Here is a 24,449-nt window from a genome sequence, read left to right on the forward strand (position 1 = left end):
TACAAAGAAGTCTTAAAACTCACCAATAAGGAAACAAAGAAAGCAATTTAAAAAATGAGACAAATATTTTAATGGACACCTGACCAATGAAGGTGTACAGATGGTAAATAAACATATGAAAAAATGTGCTACATCTGGTATCATCAGGAAATGCAAGTTAAAACCACTTCATACCTATTAGAATGTTGGTGAGTTTGTGGAGCAATGGGCACTCTCTTGTGCTGCTGGTGAGAATGCAGAATGGTACAGCCACTTTTGAAGATAATTTGGCAGTTCTTATACATAACTAAATATACTCTTCACTATGCTACCCAGCAGTTTTTGCTTCTGGTATCTATCCAAAGGATTTGAAAACATAGGTACACACAAAAACCTGCACGTGCATGTTTATGGCAGCTGTATGCATGATTACTAAAACTTGGAAGCAACCAAGATGTCCTTCAGTAGATGAATGGATAAATAAATTTTGGTATATCCAGACACTAGAATCTTACTCAGTGTTAAAAAGAAACAAGCTTTCAAGCCATGAAAAGACATGGAGAAGCCTAAGGTGTATTACTAAGTTAAAGAAGCCAATCTGAAAGGCCACATACTATAAAAGACCAACTATATGACATTCTGGAAAAGGCAAAATCATAGAGACAGTAGAAATACCAGAGGTTGCCAGGGGTTGGGGAGGGGTGTGGAGCAGCACAAAGGATTTTTAAGGCACTGCTGTGTGAAACTGTAATGATAGGTATATGTCATTATACATTTGTCCAAACCCATAGAATCTACAACACCAAGAGTGAACTATAATGCAAATTATAGAGTTTGGGTAATTATGACATATGAGTGTAGGTTCATCCATTGTAACTGTTGGGGGAAAATTCTGGGGCAAAATACCTTTGAAACTGAAATCAGTCAAAGGGAGAAATAAAGTGGGAGAAACCTGTTTATTGCATACAAGCAGTCATCCACTTCTGCTCACCCGAGTCTTGCCACCCGGCTGCAGAAGAAGGGGCCCCACCCAACCTCTCCAGTCCAGATATTCCCTTGCTTGCCCTTGTAATAACCTACTGATATGGAGATGGATTACTTCTCTCCACATCTTGGAAACACCTATTGATATGGAGATGCACTAAGGCCAGGCGAGAGATTCTGGAAATATTGCAGTTTTACCCACAGTAAAAAATGTACCACGCTGGTGGGGATTGTTGACAATGAGGTAGACTACACATATGTTGTAACCGAGGTATATGTACCTTCATTTTGCTGTGAACCTAAAAGCAAAATATGCTCAAAAAATGTCTTAAAAAGAAGTATATTTCTGGTGCAATCAATAAAGGGCAGAGAGGTTTTTTTGGGATGTGCTGTAGTTCTTCAGATATAAACAGCCTGAATTGTTCTTACCTGATCAAATGGATGACTTGAAGCATTAACATCTGTAGTGTTCCCAGACTTGTCCACAGGTCTGAGAGGGACCAAGGCCTTCTCTTATGTCTCTCTTGGTCTCCAAATGGAAATAACATCTCAGAATATATGTGAAGTACTGTCATCTTTGTATTAGGGTCTGTATCCATACCTCAAATTGACCTCATTCTATCAAAATATCAGACTGTGATTTTTCCTCTAAGGTGTTTGTTCCATTTCATAATAATTTCTAAATTTTTAGCTTTATATGGGGTATCAAGGTTTTCATGGATGTCTGCATTAGTTTAGGCTGCCTTGTTGCTTAAACCAGAAATCCACCATATGAATCTGAATCTTAAATTCTTCAAATATAATAATGCTAGTTTCACAACATTTGAAAATTTGAACTTAATTGCTGGGTATCCAAAGGCACAGGATATTGTGATATTTGTGTAGATTTGAAGTGTTGTCAATATTATTCACTATCATATTAAGATTACCTAATCTCTTAAGAATCACAGGTAATATGAGACAAGAAAGAAAAGTATTTGATCAGAGCCAAAAAATACAGTAAAGAAAAATTTAGTGGATCTACTCAAATGATTTGATTGATTGATTGATTGATTACTAGTTGAGTTTGTTACTGATTGATTATTGATTGAGATTGATTTGAGTACTTTGTGGAGGAGAGTTTATCAATAAGAGAAGCTGAAGCTCACAGAAAGATGACAGGTTTCTAAAGTGGATTTTTTCCACTTTAGGGTGAGACTAAATTATGTTCCTTTGAGTGTACACTTTGCAGTTGAAATTGTTATGTCAATGCATGAGAAACAAGTGAAGTATTTCTCTGACTACTGGGTATTCTAAATATCCCAGGAAAATCATCACACTCCTGGAAACAGGCCACATAAGAAATAAAATATTATTTACATGAATGTATAAATTAGTTACTATTGAACTCCAGTACATAATACCTCAAGTGAGAATTGAGGACAGAGAGTGTGGAAATAGATAAATAATAGCCAAATCCATTTGTGTAGAACTTGATGCCTCTTTGGTTTGTCTTTTTTTTTTTTTAGATTGAAAGCTCTGAAGGAGACTACACAACTCTACTTGACATAATTTTTCACTATCAACCTTTCCCTATATGTCCATCACATTAATCTTTCTCAGATGTTACTTAAACCCAGTAAAAGTCACTCTAGTGTTTCAGATAAAGTGGCAAACCAAAAGGTACATTTTACTCTTGCTTATAAAAGTAAAATCAAGTAATGCATTGCTTTGACAGTTTATTCTATATATTTCTCAAAGTGGGACAAACAAGGATTTTGTATTTATTGAAAGATTAGGAAGACTGTGGGAGATTATAGCAACATGTTTGCAAAGACTCTAGAGTTACTAGGAGAATGCTGGAAGGCAACTTGTCTTCTGTAGTGAATCTGCAGAATCACTGAGGCAGTGCCATCTGAGTGTTAAAAAAAGAATTACAGAATAGATTAAAGAAAATATATCTTGTTACTTTCAAACATAACTTGTATACTGGAGATGGGAAAATAGTTGTCCTTAGATGGTTAAGCAGTTTCATTACAAATGTATTTCCTTTATTTGTTTAGTTATGCCAGTGATTCTCAACCCTCCTGAACATAGAATCAGCTGTAATTAGAGATATGATAGCATTCCCCCACACGAGAGCTGCTAAATCAGAATCCCTGGGGGTAGTGTTCCAGACATCAATATTTTAAAAGAGCTTCCAGGATGCTTTCACATATGTTAAGTTTGAGAGCCACTGAGGTATGCAAAGCTTCCTCCTAACTCCCATCATTCTCCTACTTACAGTAGAGCAAAGAGGAATTTCAGTACTGCTGTTCTTTGAACTACCAGAAACTTCAATTTGTAAAGGCCAAATTTAAAAAGGCTTTGGAATAATGATAATATAAAAACATTTACAAGAGAAATGCTTTTGGTTTCCTAGAGTATTTCTTAAAGACTCATCTTCCAATCTCTTGACAGAATCATTGGTATATGGGGTTAAAATGAAGATTTACACACACCATTTCAATTTCTAACTTAAAAACACATCAGAGTAAGGGCTACGACTAACTGAATTCCATTGGTGCAATTGTCCATAATGTGTTCATACCTTATTTCCATTTCTTCTGTGCTGGGAATATTAGAAATGGGGAGGATTAATATTAGAGCATGATAATGCCACTAAAATGTCAAAGATAAGTTGGGCAAAATAAAAATTCAGTTATCATACTTTTGATCTATTAATAGTCAATTAGTGTGAACTATACAAAATTAATAGTACATGTAATTAATAGTAATATGTGTAATTTCACCATGAAATCTTGAAAAATCTTGCTCATTGAGTAAACTTCAAAAACATGTTGCCATTTTATCTTATTACTCTATTAGACTTTGCTGTCTTTTGAAAGACATATACTAACTAAATTCATGTTTGGACCTCAGACTCTTTTTCTTATCTGAAATTGTCTATTAGATTTTACAAAATTGTCTTTAAAAGTATGTAACTCATCCAAATACTAAGCTTCTACTATAGAATGGTTAGTGACTATCTCTGAAATGTATTCATTGTCCTTTCATACATGTGTTTGCTTGATGCTTGCCATAGTCTGGACACTCTATATATACACAGTCTGTAAACAACATATCACATATATTGTGATCAGTGTTGAGACTGTCATGGAAAATAAAACAGACAAGGTCACTAGTATCTTTAATAAGTATTTTTTAAAAGGTTAAACAGAAAGTGACGGTGTGTCATCAAAAGAAAAGAAACAGCATATTAGGATAGAGGTTATCAGCAAAAACCCACTTTAGATACGGCGGTCAGGTAGGGTAGGCAGCTCTAAGGAGATGACACTTACACTGAGACCTGAAGTATAGCAAGGAGCTGGGCAAGAGTAGAAGTCAATAGGCAATTGGATATAAGCGTACAGAGGGGTCGGTGCTGGAGTTATAAATGTGTAAGAAATTGGTATATGGGGGGATGGGGAAGTTGAGACTGGAAGTGTGGACAAGACAACTTTGTGAGTGAGAATATAGATTAGGAAAAAGATAGGACAGAGCTTTCAGGACCTGCTGTGTTTAATTTTAGCAGAAGGAAGAAAGATAGAGTAGGGAGATCAGAAGACCACAGGATCTAGAGAACCTGAAAAATGAATAGTTCACAGAGAATGGCCAACAATGGTATATTGCTTCTGAGAGTCTATATGTAATATATTCTCATCAGTGTTAAAATAAGGTCATTGGTGACCTAGGGGAGAATTCTTTTAGTGAAATGAGTAATTTCAGCTCACATTTTTGAAAAGCAAAATCTCCCCTGCCTAATCAGTAACACCTAATCATTGTATTTGTTTACCAGTTCTACAAACTGAAGATATTCCAGTGCATTGTGATGTTTGGTGTTTAAAAATTTTTGAAGAGAAGATATATTTAAAAATCTTTGAAAATATTCAACTCTAAATCAAAGCAAGTACATGTTGCCTAATGAATCAAGCTCTTAATCTTCCCCCAAACTGCTTCTCCAACAGTCTTCCCATCTCAGTTAAAAAACTTCAACCTGAACAGTGAGTTAACACACTGGAATTAGATTAGATTGCCCTCTTTATATATATTAATATATATATATATATATATATATATATATATATATATATATTCTTTCAGCTTTCTGCTCTTCTTTAGAATGTAATCTCCATTGAAGCAATAAGTTTTGAGTATTTATCTTTAATGTTTACAATGTATAACACATAGTAAGCAGTCAATAACTATTCAAGTTCAATGAATGAAATTGCTTATGAAAAGCAATTAAAGTATGTGAAACATCATGTTGATGCAATGCCTTTGTCTGATTTCAAGCTTCTAAACAAGAGTTTAAGTTTGTTAATACATAGAAAGATGCCATAAAATGGGCTTTGATTAGCACTGGGAAATGGAATAGAATTGAAGAAAGCTTCTAACACTTATAAAGTCATTTTTTCCAAATCTTAGTACAGCTACCTTAATCCAGATAACTCTTGCCCTATACATTTTCTAAAGCTCCATTGCCTTTGTATGGCACAGAATGGAGTTGAGTAACTCCTTGTTCTCTTAGAATCTATATAAAATGCAATTCAGTCCCATTTAGACTTTGTAAGATCCTTAAAACAAGAGACTGTCAGCACTTAATTTTTTAAAATTGATTATGACTAGTCAAGAGTTGGCCAATGATTGTGAGTAACTGATAGACAAACTAAAAAGGTTGATTATAGAAATAATTAGACTAACCTTAAACTGAGAGAATTCTGGAGACAGTCTCCTGAATCTGTTTTCCTAGCCTCAGCCAATTCAGACTGAAGCCTTGATCTATAGCCAAAAGACTGGGTCTTTTCATCTACCTCTTGCCATAGAGTCTGACAGGGTTTCTTGGAGTATGGTATGAAAAGAAACCTAGCTTTTTATTAAAAACACAGATTCATGGTCCATAACAATATCTACTGAATCAGAATCTCTTACGGTATGGACCAGGAACCTCCAGTTTTGATTACTAAACCAGATTATTTTTAATACCCTGAAGATTAAGTACCATGTGGCTCAATAATTATAGCTAAGATATGGAATTCACCTTCTCATTTCCTCCAAACTATATGGTACACTTTTCTCTTTCTAGCATGCTGAAATATAAAGTTATAATCTAATATTTTTCACCAAAGTTCTTTTATAAAAAAGTGGTGTATAATTTTGTCAAAAGTTTGATCCGAGTTGCTAAGCCATTTTTTTTTTTTGACCCAACCAAGCACATCTCACTCTATCACTGTCTTAATGGCCATTTTATACCTAGTATATGACATCTATAGTAGAAAAAGCTCTCCATTGTAAGATGACACATATGTGTAGGTTGTAGTCTTGGTTACCCAAATTTTATCAGAGTGTGAATTTTAGCATTTCTGAAGTATTCATAGCAGCCACCCAAATGACTCGTGGCATTACTGCTCTTCCAGTTGCTGGAAAAGAGAAGAAATAAAGTCAGCTATAAGCTGAACTTGGAAAAGGGTAGGATCATCTTCTCTCATTTGCAGAATGTTGAGTTCACAAGCAGTTAAGGAACTAGGCACATAACAAAGAGTTGGTTTTCAGTAAATCACCTTTGAGACTCGAATTTTAGGTGGAAAATGATGAAATGGTTTTTGCTGAATAACTTCCTTTTTACTGATCTTTTCTGGTTTCCAGAGGCCCACTTATTAGAGAAAAAGAACAGATTAGGTGGATGTGACACATTGGGCACCTATAGTTACATGTTTCTTTAAACAAGAACAATTAAATGTAAATTCTGCTCATTAAATAGAGCTATTGATTGTGAAGGAATTAACAATACAAAACAAGCAAAATGAATTTAGAAAGCAAAAGGACAAAAAATAAGACAAAAACAAAAAAATAAAGAACTTCATGGACCTGTTTTTAATGTGCATTTCATCAATGCTATAGAATCACTAGTACAGGGTAACTAATAATGTTAAATTTGTCTTGAAAATAACAGAGTAAAATGATTTGTTAAAAGTGATTTCTAATATATTTTTAATCTTGAATCTTGCAGAGAAAGAATCTTACAGCATCAGAGGCTTTGGAGAATACATCTTAGATGTCTTGCCAGAGTGATTTTTCAAAATTCAAAACTGATAATCACATTCTTAATTTTAAGGGATTTCCTCCTACCATTGGAAAAAAATCTCAGGAACCTTCATACAGCAACTCTATTTTAAAATGGCCTTTTTCAACTTAACTTTTCTGTGTCCTCTCTTCTTCCACTTTGATGAACTCATAAAGTCCCACTATATGCCATTTTCAGAATTTCAGAATATGCCGTCATCTGACAAACTTCTGTCCTTTAACATTATATTTATTCTCCTTTTAATGTCCTTCTGTCTATGAAAATATCACTAACTTTGAATACTCAGCTCAAATTATACCACTCATGAGAATTCTGGGGCAGAGTTGATCACTTCTGTGTTCTCCCATCTCTTGGCCTGTGTGTAATGTGTGTAATATGACCCTCCTCACATTTATTTACCTGGTTCTTCAAATAAACTTTGAGTCCCTCAGTTCTGAGACCAAATCTTAAGTTTATTCATATTCATGGTGCTTGGAAAAGTACCTATCACAGATGTATTCATTAAAAATTCAGTGCTTAATAAACGAATAAATGACGATAGAATGAAATAAATTGAAAAGTTTCTTAAAGAAACCTAGGTTTGATATTTATGCTTAGGATTTTTTTTGTGTGTGTGTGTCCTTCAATCCAGGTTAAATCCTGAGATTCCCTAATCATGCTGAACCAGGCCAAAAGGTTTGGAAGTCTTCATTCAGTTGCAAATCCCATGTGTATGAGTATATATGAAAGGACAGATCTGAGTGGAATTTTTGTACACGTCCAAGACCTAGTGTTGATTTGTTTCTGAAGCACTGATATAGTTAGGGAACACTTCCAAATTGCTAAATAATTCAGGGTTTTCAGAATACTTTTTCTTGGGGAGACAAAATCTGCTGTACCTATATCACAGAGGTTATCATAAAAACAACAGCATATACTAACTACAGAAAGACTTTATAGTAAAAAGCGTACCCCAAGCTTTGAGTATTGCCCTTGTTCTACCACGGGAAATGGAAGAAAGATGGGAGAGGAGAAAGTATCTCTACTTTTAATATTTCTCCATATACATATTTTTTGAAGCTGCTTCTCTGAAAACACTAAATATGTACTGTTTTAACTTAATGAAACTCAAACAGATGTGTGGCATAATCTCATTTTCAGTTCATGAAAAATAAGGAGTTAGTGCTACAGGGTCCGTCATTGGTGAAATGCAAAGCCCCCACCCAATCTCATGTAGGTACAGGGGAGGTGCTTCCTGAATGTAAGTAGTTATTTGACTCCAAGGAGAAACAATATTTTAGTTTAATTTGGTCTAATAATTGTGAGTCTAGCAGATTTATATCTATGGATGTATTACATTGGTCTCAAACTTAAAGTTTATTTGGTTGAGCCCATGATTATGTTAACTCTTTATTTTTAAATAAAATGAATGTGTGGAAAATTTCTGATTTCTAGGCTTGAGTGATTTACTGTAAGTATACCACTTATTGAAATTAAATTTGATAATTATTATTTCTCTTGACACATCACAGAAAAATGTAGGAAATATTCAGATTGGCTTGTTTCTGAGATTTCTCATTTCTCAAACAGAATATCAGAAAAGTCCAATTGTTACAGATAAAATTCTTATCAATTCAGTTAATATTCTCTAGAACATCGTCTTATTTGCATTAAAAGCTTGCTTGGATTTGCGCTGTGTGCATATTTTTATTCTTTCAGTGCCAGCAAAATATTTATAAACTGTGGTCTTAATTTCTATGAAAGTGTTTCACACACAGTATTAAAAATAACCTGAATAGTATAAAGTGATGAGTGTAGGATGAACAAGCAGAATAATGTTTCTCTATATACAAAATGTAGCTGCTTTAAATAAGAAGTCTTAGCTGGTGAGACTTGGGAGTTGGGTGATTATAACACCAATAATATAATGTGTTTAATTGAGGACTGTGACAAAATCACGTCCTTGATCTTTTTCTCTGTTGGTTTTCTTAATATCATTCTCATGGTGTTAGGAACATTAAATGAAAAATGATATTAAAGTACAGCAGAAGTGGGACAGGTGTAGTCTTAAGGAACCAAACCCCACCACAAGATTAACTGGGAAATCTATGCTGTTAAGCAGGGACTGTGTTATTCCTCCACTGCAGCCAACTATCTTTTCTCGTAGTTGATGGTCCAGGTTAGAAAAGACATGTTTTTGCTTGACAGAGATGATGATATCCAAAATTCTGTAGATAATATTTCAGTGCCTAATTTCTAAATGGTTGAAATGGAGCTGAAAGTTTCCAGATGAATTCCTCCCTTCTTCCCCTCCCTCCTTCCCTCTTTTCTTCCTTCCTTTCTTCCTTCTGTATTTCCTTCCTCCTTCCCTCCTTTCCTTCTTCCCTCCCTCCCTCCCTTGCTTCTTTTTCCTTCCTCCTTCCCTCTCTCCCCTTTTTTTTCTTCCTTCACATATTTAATAGATTATATGAAACTCAGCAACAGTCCTTCCAAAACCATAAGGGAAATAAAACAGTTTAAGGATTATCCAGTCCAAAACCTTCACTTGACCTAAATGGTATCTGTGAATCAATGGAATTGCCCATGACAACACTGCCACTTTGTTGCTGAGGCTGAGAATAAATTTATTCACTTTTAGTCTTTATCTTCTCTAGGTTAGTGGGCAGTTGTGCTAATATATGAGACAGGGAGATCTGCTCCACGTTTTCATTTACAGGATTGGTTTGTCTCTCCATCAGAGGAGGAATAAGATCTCTTCCAGGATTGAAAATTTTCCAAATTATACATTCTAAAATTATAGGCACATCCTTATCCCCTTGCACATTTAAGTGAAGACGAAAACATAAACAGGCTACTTGGCTTTTGGTACTATGCATTGAGAAAGTGAGGGTTTATTTTTTACATTATAACATTAATGTTACACTTTATTTCACACTTGTGAGGTGTCAGTTCCTGTGAAATATTGAAGGAAGGTGTAATTCTCTGCCTTTGAAAGGCTCACAGTCAAACCCAGCAGAAAAAGCATAAAGTGCTTTGTTATACTGTGTTTTGCTGGGGCGGGGGGGAAAGAAACGATTAAAGATAGAGTAGTTGTATTCTTGTGAAGGAAAGGTAACTCTTTAGAAGTTTGGGCTGAGAAAAAGTCTGACTAGGGATATATTTCTGTTTAAATCCTTTTAGGATTCTCTTCTTCATTGCCCATAATCCTGTGTCCTCCAGGGTTGTTATAACTGAACTGGCTTGGATTTGTCACAAGTCAAATCTTCTCAGTGAGGGAAAACCCATTATAAGATATCAGTTAGTCAAGCAGTGTATAATTTTTATCCTTCATTTATCCCTTCTCCACCTCCCAGTTTTATATGTGTGCATCAGCATTTGGCTTAAATAATCGCAATGCAGGTTCTCACTAGAAGCAGAGAGATGTGAATGAAATGTCTCTTTTGTATCTTTCATTTCTTTATATCCACTGTTCTGGAAAAGAGTCAACATAAAAATAGCCAGCCATAAAACTTCTAATAATCATTCTTCTTCTAAGGAAAAGGAAATGGCATTATATTTATATTTATTGCTATCATTTTCCCCAGGTTATTTCTAGGCCAAGAAGATTTTTCCCATTACTAGCCTGATTTTGAAAATACCATTTATCCCCCAAAAGATTTTATTTTAATTTAGAGGTATATTATATGGTACAATTAATAATAGTCTAGGTCACTGGGAAACTAGAAGATGCCTCTTTCCTTACAATTCCATTTACCACCTCTTCTTGCCTTTCCCTCATTTATCTATAGACCTTCAATAAGGTTTTTGTGAAGCAGGAGTGTGCTGTCCACTAGCTCCACAGTAGCCCACAGGAGGAGGTGTAGGTGGTGCAGTGAGAACAGGTGAAAGAAGATAAAAATGACATCCTTGTGAACTTTCAGAAATACAATGTTAAATTCATCCCACGTAACAATACGTGCGAAGAGTGATGAGAACCCAGCCCATGAGGCTTATTCATCATTATTAATCACCTAATAAAGAAGGAAGCCCTCAGTTAAAGAGCGAATATGTTCAAATATATATATAAATATTTCTCTCCTTGGGAAAGTGATGCTCAAACCTAAAGTCCCTAGTGAGTTAGCTGAATCTTCCACTCCAAAATGAAGCCTCTTCTGCTGTAGTTACACCCTAGGATGGGACTTTTTCCATCAGCTCAAGGCTACCAGAACAATGAGAGTGAGAGAAGTAAATGGTAGACATCTTTATATCTAACAGCGTCCATCCAGCCATACTTTAGAAAGATGCCTGCCCAGCTTTGATTAAAAGCAGCTTCTTAAATACTCTCACTTTGAAGCTGTATAACTCATAATCCAGGATCCCAGGAACTTCATTCTTTATCTACTGAATTCAGAACTTCCTGAAAGAGTAAAACTCCACTGAGATTAAAAATAACAAGTACCTTTAATCTTGGAGTGCAAGCATTGTCTTTTTCTTATTGCCATGAACGTGTTTAAGGGGCTTTCTTTTTATATTAAACTAAAAATGCTTTGATAACCCATGGCCATGATGCAAGTCTGTTGTATTTATTCTTTCCTTCCATTGCTGTCACCTCTAGTGATCTAGTTCATGGTCAGATCTTCAGTCACATGGTCTAGGTGCCCTTTTCTCCATCTGCTCCCTTAACTTCTGATTGCTTATCAGACACCCATCTCCCCCTCCATACTACTGTTTGTCTCCTTTTAAAATTAACCTTGTGTATTAGTTGAGGTTCTCCAGAGAAATAGAACTGATATTTTATACATACACATATAACATATAATATATATATATTATGTATATATAGTTATTTACATAAATTGAATCTCTTTGCGTAAGGAACTGGCTCCTATGTTTATGGAGGGTGGCAAGGGCAAAATCTGCAGAGCTGACATCTCAGTCTGTAGTACCAGGTAGAATTGATGTCCTAATTTTAAGGCCATCAAGAAGAAAAACTCTCCTTTATTTGGGAGAGGTTTAGCCTTTTTTCTATTTAGACCTGTAACCTATTGGATGCGATCATCCACTTTATAGAGAGCTGAGAACTATTGGCTAAGAACTAGTATGGTTTATTATGTAGCTAATTGTCCCTCCCCTTTCAGCTGTGAACAAAAGCATTTTCTTTCAAATGCATATGCATATGCTTTTCAGTATCTAACACATGCCATGGAACACCCTTATAGGCTTTAAGAAACTTCTTTGAAAATTTAGTATGAGTAATATATGTGTATATGACTATATAAAGGCAAAGCAGCTTTGTCTTTATGTAATCATCAGGAATTTTGGCTCAAATTTCTTTGGGCAGAGGTTGGAGTGGGGCTGAAAGAGTGCTGTGATTCTAAATGACCTGTTAGCTCATTCGCTTGTTCATGCTAAGATTTAAATCAAAAAGATGTAAGAGACACAGGAGTTAAATGATCTCCTTTGACCCTCAGCAGAAAATCATACTATGAGTTTTTAAAAATCTTTCATAAGTGCCAACAGCAACTAAATTTAGCATAAATGTCACCCACTTGCCGTGAGTTACCTTTTTTGCCTACTTAATCAGCAGCCCACATGTTGTGAGGTATCAAACAGTCTTAAATCTAAGACCGCTAACTGTTGGGTAGTAAATCTAAAGTATGCATTTTTCAGAATATTAATAGTGGTACTTCATAATTTGATAAAGCTCTTCATACAAGAATTTTAATAAAACTTAGAGGTAATAATTAAACCTATCTGGGGCTTAATTTCCTCTTAAAGATGTGCAGAGGAATTCATAAAATCACTGTATCTCACTGGATACTACATATGCCCAAAATATTCTTTAAAAAGTGCTATTTGCTATTTTACTTAGTTTAGAAAACATTTGAGAGATTCATTGCTAGCCAACTATTTTACCTTTCTAACAAATTCAGATACTTATGAATGCATCTAAAGAAAATGCTCACTATACTTCCTAGAGTGAAAGTATCCCTCTTAAGCTCCAACTCCCAGGCACAGTATCCTTCTCATCTCTGTAGTCACTCTCATTATAAACATTTTTAAAGTATTTCAGTTTATCTAAGGTTACAATGTTTTTTTACTGTTTCTCATTCAGATATTACTGGAGGTGTATTAAGTGCATGAGACAATTTTTCCAACTTCATTATTTAGTAATATTCAGCTTTGGAAATGACTACATACTACCTTTCCTAAACTTTACTAATATAAACTATTTTCTTAAAATTCCAGACACAGAGGTAGATGAGACTATATGAATTTGGGGATTATTTAATTTAAATATCTTCACTGTGGTTTACTAGTGGTGTAGCCTTTGAGATGATTCCATGATATCACTAAGTCTCACTTTCTCAATTCCTGAAGTGGGTGAAATAATAGAACCTCCCTTACACAGGGAAGATTGAATGAAACTGCATTAAGAGCATACCTGCAACACTAAACATTATTACCTGCTCACTTGTTGGTAGTGATAGTATATCCGTTGAAGTTATCCTCCTTTTCCACACTAATGTTAGAGTGATGGACGTATCTGAGATTTAACAATGATGTTGAAATAGATAAATATGTCACAGCGGTGGATTCATTCAGAGCACCCAACTCTGAGACTAAACTGTCTCAGTTATTTTAGTACTTTTAATGTTTATCAGAAGACATAGTATAAAGTGAAGATTAATGAATAATTAATTTTTTAAAAGGTGATGAAAAGTTGAGTGAATGAAAGAAGAAATGTTTCTGCAGTGGTCAACTTCCAATGTGCATATGAGAGGCTGCTTCTTTCTCTATGAATTTACCCCATCCGTAACGTTATTCTATCAAAGAATCATGCTCACTAAAGATAGCCATGACTTATCAAATGAAGCACGTGCTCTCACACTGTATCATTACCCATGTGTATGCTGTCAGTTTCAGCTCCCATCATGGTAAGAGTTTAGATATCCCCTTTAAGACTAGATTTGAGTAATACACCAGAAATGTGCACTTGGAGTACCTGCCATATGTTCTACAAAGGTATATGTAAATAATCTATTTTTTAATTTAAGACAAAAACTAAAAAAAAAACAAACAGAAACAAAATATATAAACAAAGTGTCCTTTCGTGGACTGGGATACACTACCATATTCAAGTTACCTATAACTCCTCAACCAAATTTTGATCCTATACTTGTCATCCTGACCTTGACCAAAATACAGAATGGAGTCAATGAAGTCATTAAAAATCTATCTTTCTCTCACTTTACCTCCTCCAGCTTCCCATGGCTAAATTTACCATTGTATATCTCTTTAAGATAATACCCTATTCTCCTCCTGATTCAAGCCTGATAAATTCAGAATGCATATCATGATCATCCTCCTCCAGTTATGGATCTTTGCAACCAAAAGACCTGTGTGATTGGAAGTTTCCCTGGATGTGTATTTCAGCCAGAGGGCAGGATTCCCTATCTTCTTTCTTCCCACAATTTTGACTGTTTATAAATGTTTCCCCTTTTGTGTAGCTTATTATTTAATATTTTTATTACGATTTGGACCAATACTATTTCCTACTGTTAGTAATGCTATGTCCCATATGTCTCCTCAAATCTACTTCCTCCCAATGTCCTCACACAGTTGCCCACACAGGTGTTCCTAAATTTGCCACACCCATTATGCACTGTAAACATTGGACCACCGCCATTCATCACAACTGGGAAAAAATTCTTAGACACCACTGCATCAGTTCTTACTTCCTCCTTAGCCCTCCAGGCGAAGTTGCCAGGTTAATCCATTCAAATCCCCTATTTTATTACAACAGTACTGAGAAAGTCATACATGACTTTCTTTTTCATTATTTGTACGATGTAAAAATCAGACCTTCTGAAACAAAATAGCAGTAGATTCATAGACACGAAGAAGGAACTAGTGGTTACCAAAAGGGAGAGGTTTGGGCAGAGGAAGGGGATTAAAGGGCACAATTATTTGCAACAATACAAGTTGGTCACAGGGACGGTAGTACAGCATGGAGAATACAGATAATAATGCTGCAACATCTTACTATGTTGATGCACAGTGACTGTGGTGGAGTGGATAAGGACTTGATACTATGGGTAAATGTTGAGCCACTGTGTTGTGTATTTGAAACCAACATAAGATTGCATATCAATGACAATTTAGTAAAAAAAAAAAGACACCTTCCTCAGCTTCTTCACACTTTTAATATTTTGTTGATTCAAAAATAGAATACATTTTAAATTTCCAACCTTAAAATGGATGAAAATGAAGACACTGTTACTGTGCCTTAAACATCTAGTTTTTTTCCAATTTCTTTAAAAATGAGTTTAATATTTTTAGTTATTATTTTAAAGCAACAATAATTTATGTTCCTACTCATTGGATATAAAACCACTCAAAAACTTCAGATTTGAATATTTTCTCTTATATTATGTAATTAATACTTGTTTGTAAAGGAAATTTTTACAAGATTATAAGAGTAATGTACAAATAGATGATATTTACTGATTCCTTAGTATATGCTATGCAAAATGGTACCCACATGAACTTATCTAATCCTCTCAAAATTCATGTAGAATATAAACTATTGTTATCTTTATTTTTCACATATGTAAACTGAGGCAGAGAAATAAAGTAATTTGCAGAATCATACACTATAAAGTGGTTTGCATTTAAACCGTAAAGTGGTTTGCATTTTATAGGAAATAATATTATTTTAGACAGAACTTTTAGAAATCCCATGTCTTACATTCACATAGCTACATTATAATTTATTTAAGAATGTCCCTATTACTAAAAAGTTTTCCATTTTTTTCTGTTTTTATAAAAATTTACATATCATTAGAGATACAAGTCTGACAACCACACCTACTGAATGCATTTCTTGAGGGAAAAATCCCTGTTTGGTTTGTTTGTAAAATTCTTTCTAATTTATCCCCCTTAATCAACAGCATTTAATGTAGTGGCTTAAACACGCATAGTGGGTAATAGATCATTTTGTGCAGAATGATTGTTTAACCACTCCATTATTGAGTTTAGGATTTTTCCAGGCACACATTTGAAGCTGACATTGAGGGGTTTCCTAAGCTAAGTTCTAAGGTTTTCTGTGACCACTACAGATAAAGAAATAGGAGCAGCATGGCACCTTGAATTAACCCAGTTTGATACATTTTACATGTTAACATGTTTATGCTTAAGAAGTCTTCAGAGTTTTTCATCCTGAGATTTGTTTTCTGCAGAATTATTTAGAGCTTCATTGTATTTTGGTATCTTCAGAGTACAGCAGTGCTAACCACATCTGTTCACTGTGGTAATGGTGTACGCAAGGTTCCAGACCGTTTAGAGAATCCAGTTCATTTTCTGATTACCTGTGTATTTTTATGTACAAATGACTAATCTAAAAGTGGCAAAGGTTTCACATTAGCCTTAATATAATGGCTAAAAAGAATGCTATAAAGAACTGTATTTTGTAAGGAAATTAACTGCTCAGCCCTTCTACTTTATCTAATACTACCTAAGCAATTTTCTGAGCTTTTTTTAAAAGTAAAAAAAGTTTAGAAAAGTCCATTCTTCCATTTGCCATTTGTAATAAAGTGTGATTACTTATGTCTCCATTTTTAATTAACAAAATTTTCTGTGAGAATTTCCAGCTACCCCTAATTTCAGACACCACATTTGTTGAAGCTAAATATAAGTTTTTTTGGAACAAAGCTATATTTTTCTTCACTGAAATTATCAGTTTTATTGCAGAACTATGCATCTTTGTTTTTTTATCCTTAGCAAAATCTATAGCTTACCATCTCTCAAGTTATGTTCAAAAGTTGTGTATATGGCAACATACGGATTCTGTTCTCAAACATCTCAGCTTTTATTCAAGACTTAATCACACCACAACATTGTTTAAACTTCCTAGTTTTTCTCCTATGTATATTAACTTTTAAGAAAAATGTGAATGTGTGAATTTATTTTGAAGTCTTGTACATCATCATGATATATAATGGTACTTCGATTAAATCATTTTTCTTAAAAATGTTTTAATACCTTCTCAGTTTTTTTGGCCTATGTTTTACTGTCTATATTATATAAAATATGAAACAGATTTATTATTCCTGAAATAACAAATGTCTGGCCTCACTTAATATTTCTGAAATAAAAATTTCACTCTGAATATATGATCCTTCTAAGTACTTTCAAAAATTGTAATACTATCCCTATAAAGACTTTTAAACTATTCTATTCTGAAATATTGTTTGCTGGGTTTGATGATATATTTATGAAATTTTGCAGATGACCAACAAAATATTTTAGTGGAAAAAAAAAAAGACACATTAGCTTGAAAATCAGAATTCCTGCATCTTAATTCCAATTCTTCCTAGCTGGATATCCTTTAGCAACTCACTTCATATTTCTGAGACTTTATTATCATTTGTAAAAGTTTTGTAATAATAATGTCTTTCAATAGTAAAAACATTTTGAAAAATGTCTTACACAGATCATTTTGAAAGCAAGAACCGTGCCTGGTGAGTGGAATATATACTTCTAATAAATACTTGTTAAAATCACCTAATTCATAACAAGTTGCAATTTGAAGTTACTCAAAAAACTGTTAAATGCCACTTTGGCAGAAAGAATCTACAACTATTGTTTCTTTTGTTATCAGGAATGGAGCAAGTAACAGAAAAACTGGTGGAGCCAGTAGCTGAGACCTTTAGAGGCAGAAGCTAGTGTTAAAATTGGGATAGACAGAAAGGCAGACAATGATGAGAGATACATGCATTCCTCTCCAACTAGATCCTGTACTACTCCTCTTTACAGACATATTGGCCTTCTTTTAATTTTTTGAAGAATTCAAGATTCCTCTTTCTTCAGTACTGGAGATTCTAGTTTCTCTTCCTGAAGGTCTCTCTCTGGCCCCATTCACCTTACAATCACCACTCATCCTTTAGGTCTCAGTTTAAGTGTCATTTACATAGGAAAGCCTCTCCAACTAACTTCTAGGCACATCAAGTCCAACTTACTATATTCTCTCAAAGCTACACAATACTTTCTTTTATATATGTATGTATGTGTATGTATCAAAATAATGGATTTATGAAAGAAGCTGTTATAAATTTCATTTATAAAACTTCATATATATATATGAAAGCAGTCACATAATTGAATGTAGAATGAGAAGCTGATAGTCACTGGGAAATGCTGCAAGGTACTTAACTTTTCTGATCTAGTTTCCTTATTTTAAATTTTTGATGTTAGGAGTTGTAACGCAATGTGTAGTGATATATACAAGGCAGCTAGATTTTTCTAGCACATGTTAAGAGCTCTTAAGCAGTAATTAACATTACTTTATCCATTCCCCACAAGAGAAGAGTATTCAGTTTGTATTAGCCCACACCTAAACTGGTAAAGTCCTTCCCCAAGTAAATCATTATTTTTTTATTTTCCAATATTTTAAACATGCTTATTTATTCCCTCTCTCAATGCTGACTGTTGCAGTTGAGCATCTTCTGAATATTGGCAACACACATATTCATTTGTATGAAAAAAAATCCACGAATTTTTTAAAGAATCTTAAGATTACAAAAACAATTTAGTTATAGTCTGTGCATTTAAGAATAATTATTCAGACTCATTCTGATGTAAAGGTTTATTTCACATTGAGATATTAACAAATATTTATTAATTATGTAGGAATTAGTGAATTAGTTTACTGTAGCAATATTCATCTTCAAAATTCTTTGGAACCTTTAATATTCTATTTCTTGTGAATAATAGAGGGTCATTCTCTTTTTGAATACATAATATATTATTTACTTTACCTCACAATTTGTTACCACTTCTAGGTACTTTAGCAATGGAATTTAGAAACATCTAAAAGGATATTTTCTGTATCTTTTCAGCTGCTGTGTAAATTTTAATATAATTTAATTTAATAAAAAATAAATTTTAAGAGACTGGATTTCAAATAGCAACTTCATGAATAATTATATATGAGACTATGGTGTTAACCTAAAAAGTACTATTTAGACACCAATTTTTAGTCTCCATTGCCTAGAAGACTAATCCCTTTGCTGGTAGACCAAACTCATCAACAACTTGAAATAACATAGCCTTCCACTACTGAAGCTTTCTCCCTAGAACAATTTGTATACTGCTTTTCACTCCCATCAAACATGGGAGCAGCAAAAATATGCTTGGAAAGACCACAAAATCTACCTAATCCTACCTACCTAGAAGTAATTTCTGCCATATATATCCTCATATATGTACATAAACATATTTAAATATTTTTTCAGAAAGAATAATACTATGGATACTGAGTGATAGCTTACTTTAATGTATACATAGTTAGTATATAAGTTGGTTTAGTTTTGTCTACTTTTATGGCCTAATATATGCTATTCTTGCATGAGTACTTGAGGAGAAGTTATATTATCTAATTTGAGTAAAAAATTGATATATGCCAAATAACTTTAGCTTTTTAATAGTAAATTGTTCTTGTCAAATATTCAAAATATTTATATTTTTCCCTGTTAACATTGGAGAGCTATGCACTGAAATCATTCCATATCATGCCATATTTTAAATTTTTTTCCTGCTTCTTGACAAATTTTGCTTGATGTATTTTTAAACCATTATTTTAAAGACACCCAAGCTTAGAATTTGTATATCTTCCTGGTAATCAACCTTTTATCCCTGTGTTGTGACTCTCCTCAAATAGGTTTTTGTATCATCTCAACATATATTTTATCTGATTTTGATATAGCTACTCCAATATTCTTTGGTTAATATTTTTCTTGTATTTTCCCACCTACTTCCAATCTTTCCATGGTACATCTCAAAAATATATTGTTGAAATTTGTCTATCCAATCAGATAAACATTGACTTAAAACTAACATATCTAATCCATTTATATTTATTGTGGATACTGACGTATTTGGACTTCTATCTACCAGCAGATGTTCTGCCACCTATTTGTACTATTAGCATTGCTGCCTTTTTTTTCCCTTTTGTTAATTAGTTGACTTGTTTTTGCTTTTCCTTTTGTATGTTTCTCATTACATTTCCTCTGTGTATTTTGCACTTCTACCTCTTTAGTGGGTGAATTTGGAAGTTCACCATGCATATTTAAATTTGTAAGAAGTAGTATCTTTACACCTCTGACACAGCACTTACTTTGTGCTGATTGTTTTTCTGTAGTTCATTCCTTCCACTAGCTTTTGAATAATTTGAAAAGGCCTGAGTTTTATCTAATCCAAATACTTCATAACACATTATGTATGTCTGCTGCATGGTAAGAGTTCAGTTAATTCAGGCTTGAAGTTAATCATTTAAAAGATGAAAATAAAGTTAATAAGCCATTAGGGATCATAGAACACTACTGAAACAATTTTCATTTTTTTCTTCCCAATAACAGAAAAAAAATTATTCTAATTCTACTAAAACCCTGCTTTATGTTGTGCTTATAAATGAGATGAGGAAAAATGTTCTTAAAGAGTATCTATTGTTCCATACACAAGTTTTTGTGTCTAAAGAAGAACTATAATTTGATCAACATTTTGCTGCACATGGATAACTGAGGCAATGTTCTCCAAACTAAAATCATTTTAATGGAAACATTTGTTATGTGATTTCATTGTAATGATTAGGACTCAAGATTTTTACAGACAGAATTGTCAACCATAGCCAGGGAGATTATGAGAGAATAAGTCAAAATACATTGGGAAAAGGAATTCTGATTGTCCTTTTTTTTCAGGGGTTGGGTGGGGCCTCCCACTGCCTAGATAGCAAAATGTCTTAAATGGCTAAACCTTCTAGGTTTACACGGCTCTCCCTCTATCAGTTTGCTCAAAGGTGCAGAACACTTGGTAAAAGCCAGATGTCACTGATTGTTCCCCAAGGAAGAATGTTAAGCTGTGATCAGTCAGGTTTCTCTGACTCCATAGCCCAGTCCGCTTCTGGGTTAGGTCTCATTCTGGAATTAATTCATGAGATTCAATAAGGCTTCTTTTCAGATATTGCCAAACTACTTTTAGAAAAGTTCTATTTTGGGGTTGCTTTTATAATATTTAAATGTAACCAGCTCTTCAATGAGAAGATAAATTTCAAAGTTGAAAGTATAATTTTTCATGCATTTTTTTCTCACACTAGTATAGTGATGTATATTTTCTCTTATTAGAATTAATTCAGGCATGGGATTTTCTCCTAACGTGAAATGGGATAAGATAACTTCACATGTAACATATAAACTGGCAAGTTAAGGACCCCCACTGTTCAGTAGATAACCACTAGAAATATTTTCAATGAACTGTACGAAGAGGAAAAAAATTGTCATTTCTCTTCTCCTGCTCTTTGTACACCTAAATAATTAATCAGGCCCTCTTATTATCCTCACTTCTAAGTATCAAGAGCTCATTTCAGCATCCCACACACAAACTTCTTAAAGAAAGCTCCTTATATTCTGGCTGTATTCCTTGCCTCTGACTTTCCATTAAAAATGTGGACCATTTCCAAAATGCACCTTTTTATGAGAAAATAGAATATTTAAGTGGAGAAATGCCTAGTAATTAGAGACATACTAATGAAAACTATAAAGTATTTAATATATATGTGTGTATGCATATACATATACACATTGCATAAAGTATACACAGTTTTTAAGTGTGTATGTGTATGTGTGTGTGTGTGTGTGTGTGTGTGTGTGTTTATATATGGAACATATACCATTAGCAAATATTTTTTAAGTGGGTTCAACCCCACATCTCTCTTGGTGAGACTTCTGTTACACTCTGGGCTTCCCAGCTGGGACAGCTAGCCTTCCTGTTGCTTCATCCCACCACTTGTGCTCATTTCTCAGTTTTTAATTACTAGTTCCATCTATGCTTCACTGGCTACAAACAACAAGCACTGACTTTGGCCAATTTAAACACAGGTGGTTTATTAACAGAACATTATGAGTTCACAGTGTCAAAGAGACAATGAGTAAAAAAAGTCTGGGAATGGACTAGAAAAGAACAACCTCACAAGGCCAGGGAGCATGTACAAGTGGTTTTGTGGCAGAAAACCCACTTAATATAACCAGCCATTTGTAATTATTCTATACTCAGTTCAAGATTCAGATTCTAGGGAGGGAGACACCCATACCCTGAGTCCACTTACTCAGGTAGGGCTGGGCACAGGATACACCAAACTGGAAGTGGGATGCTCCATTGTGTATCCTGTGGGAAAAGGCTATGTTCCAGAAGGAATTCTGTAGTTGTAGGAAGGTAAAAATAATGAAGAGAAGAGAAGTCCATTTACTGTTTTTGTGAGCTCCTTGAGCTCAGTAATAATGGTGTTTGTTCTTGTCTTTGATTCTAGGTTCTTAGCATAGTGCAGTCACAGAATGGAAGCTTAATAAATGTTTATTGAGTCATAGTGCTATAGTAAATAAAACTGACACATTTTAATAATACAATCATGCATTTTCCTGAGTGTTTACTTTCCATTCTCTTTTTTTACTTAAGAAATGTATCCTAAAAAGTGCTCAGAAGAAGAAAATAAAATTTATCAGAAAATTGAGCTAGAAATATTCATTAGATTCAGCAGATATGATGGTGAAAAAGGGAAAATGTCTTCACTGTAGGGGCTCCCCACTTATGGGAGGAGTGAAACATGGAGACCAATGAGTGGTCACCAGTTGTGATACTAGCTATCGTAGATGCTGGTTCCAAGAAGACTGATGCTCATTACATTAGATAAAATAAACCCAAACTGAAAAGAGCCCAAACCTCCCTTCAAAGGAGAATAATTTTATAAATTTTCTCAACTGAGCTCAATGTTAAGTTTTTTTAGGTACTACATGTAAATATAAGGCCTATATGGCAACCTGGAAACATTTTAAACAAAATACAGAGTGGTATGGGTTATGTACAATTTTGTGAAAATATGAATTTATATGACTGTATAAAAATGCTTGTAGACAACACAGAGAAATGATAACAGTTATTGCTCGAAAACTGCATTAGCTTTATTTTTTAAATTTTCTTCAGGCTGTTATATATGCTTATGCAATAAATTAAACTTATGGGGGATATTTAGAACTATTTATTCAGTTTTCTCATTATTCAACAACAAAATACTCTAAAATTTCTACCTTACCTCTTAATGGGATTTAATTATATTCTTTAACTTACAGCTATGGTTCTGTTCTAAATGACTGGGGAGATTGTCATTCTGTATTAGTCTTTATTTATTCTTCACTAATTCTTGTTGGCTTTGCTCCCTGGGAGCACCTGTGCCTTGTGGGCTATTGAAGGAATGTGTTAATTGTTCAACAGATTCTAGTTAGAATAAATGGCTGCTCTATAATCTTGCTAATGTGTGTTTTACTATTATTTTTTTTTATTTTTCTTCAATACCACGTCTCTATGTAAGAGTCCCAAGTGCTTTAAGCTCTTACCCAAACTGAAAACCATATTCCCATTCTAAGTCTTCTCTTTTTCCTAGCCACTCTATTTCTGTGGAATTCTCCAAAATGTGTGGGTTCTAACATTTTTCTTCAAGTATAAAATCAGTGACCAATTTCTGTAGATTTTGGTGTCACCACTGTAGACATACTAGTTCAGGTTTTTGTTGTTACATACCTTGTCAATTAACAGTGCCTTATTATTTCACTCAGCCTATTTTTTTTTGTCCTACTTCTGCCTGCACATTGCTGTGACATCCTCTGACAGGAACCAAATAACATCATGTCTCTATTTTTAAACTTGTAAAAGGATCCCCGTGACTTATTTAACTAAAGTACAAGTTCTATAGCTGAACTTGTTCACCCTTTTTTGTAGCATTATCGTCCACAACTATCTTACTGCAGCCCTGTAAATTAACCAGATTGGCTGACTTCCTGTTATTGGTTCCCATGGTGGACTCTACTGTAATCTCCATATCTTTGTGCATGTTTTTTTGTGTGTGTCTGTGTGTGTTTGTTTTTCTCTACTTGGAATGTCCTCCCTTACTCTGGCCCTAATCATTCCTAATCATTCATATCTTTACTTATCATTAAAGAAATGTTGGCATCCTACTATATTCTTCTGCTTCTTCTCATGAAGAAAAATGCTTCATGGACCTCTTCATAGGTGAAAAGGTTAAAAATTGACTCTTTCACCCCTGGCCTTCATGACACTCTGCCCTGATTTCTCCAAGCCTAGCCATTCTGAGACACTAAGAAAAAATGAATCCATTGAAGAAAATCTAACAGTACTACATCAGTAACTCAGCTAGGCTTTCTAAACTGCTCACTGCTCAGCCAGAGCCTGAAAGAAAAATTAGTCAATGATTAGATCAACAGTTAACTCTTCTGCCTCTGTAGAGAAAATGAACCCTTAGAATCAGAAGCTCATGAAATAGTACCTTTCCTGAGACCTGTATTCTATCCTCCCACTTTTT

The sequence above is a fragment of the Manis pentadactyla genome, chromosome 9 (genome assembly GCF_030020395.1).
Source record: "Manis pentadactyla isolate mManPen7 chromosome 9, mManPen7.hap1, whole genome shotgun sequence".
In the NCBI taxonomy this organism is placed as follows: domain Eukaryota; kingdom Metazoa; phylum Chordata; class Mammalia; order Pholidota; family Manidae; genus Manis; species Manis pentadactyla.